The sequence below is a fragment of the Plasmopara halstedii genome, assembly GCF_900000015.1.
Source record: "Plasmopara halstedii genome assembly, contig: Scaffold_3060, whole genome shotgun sequence".
Taxonomy (NCBI): Eukaryota; Oomycota; class Peronosporomycetes; order Peronosporales; family Peronosporaceae; genus Plasmopara; species Plasmopara halstedii.
Genome location: NW_020189964.1, coordinates 1,112,556 through 1,112,838, shown reverse-complemented (window position 1 = coordinate 1,112,838; position 283 = coordinate 1,112,556).

Below are 283 nucleotides of genomic sequence, written 5' to 3'. Positions count from 1 at the left end.
TAGTGGACGTCATCGTTCTCATCGAGAAGAGTCGGTGGCGGGCGGTGACGACCGGGTCGGCCGCCACCCGGTGACTCGTGATGCTCTTCGAGCCCTTGAGAACAAGGTCCTTCGTAATCGGAGCTCCGCTAAGCATCATGCTGAAGTAGCATATCGCTGTGCGGACGCTCTTGACGATTTAAAACACGTCGTGCGCCAGCTGCCTCGCCTTGAGTACTACCGCTCTCTGTCGGAGCGACTCCTAGCCGTGGAGCAGGAGAATGCATCGCTGCAGGCAACGGTG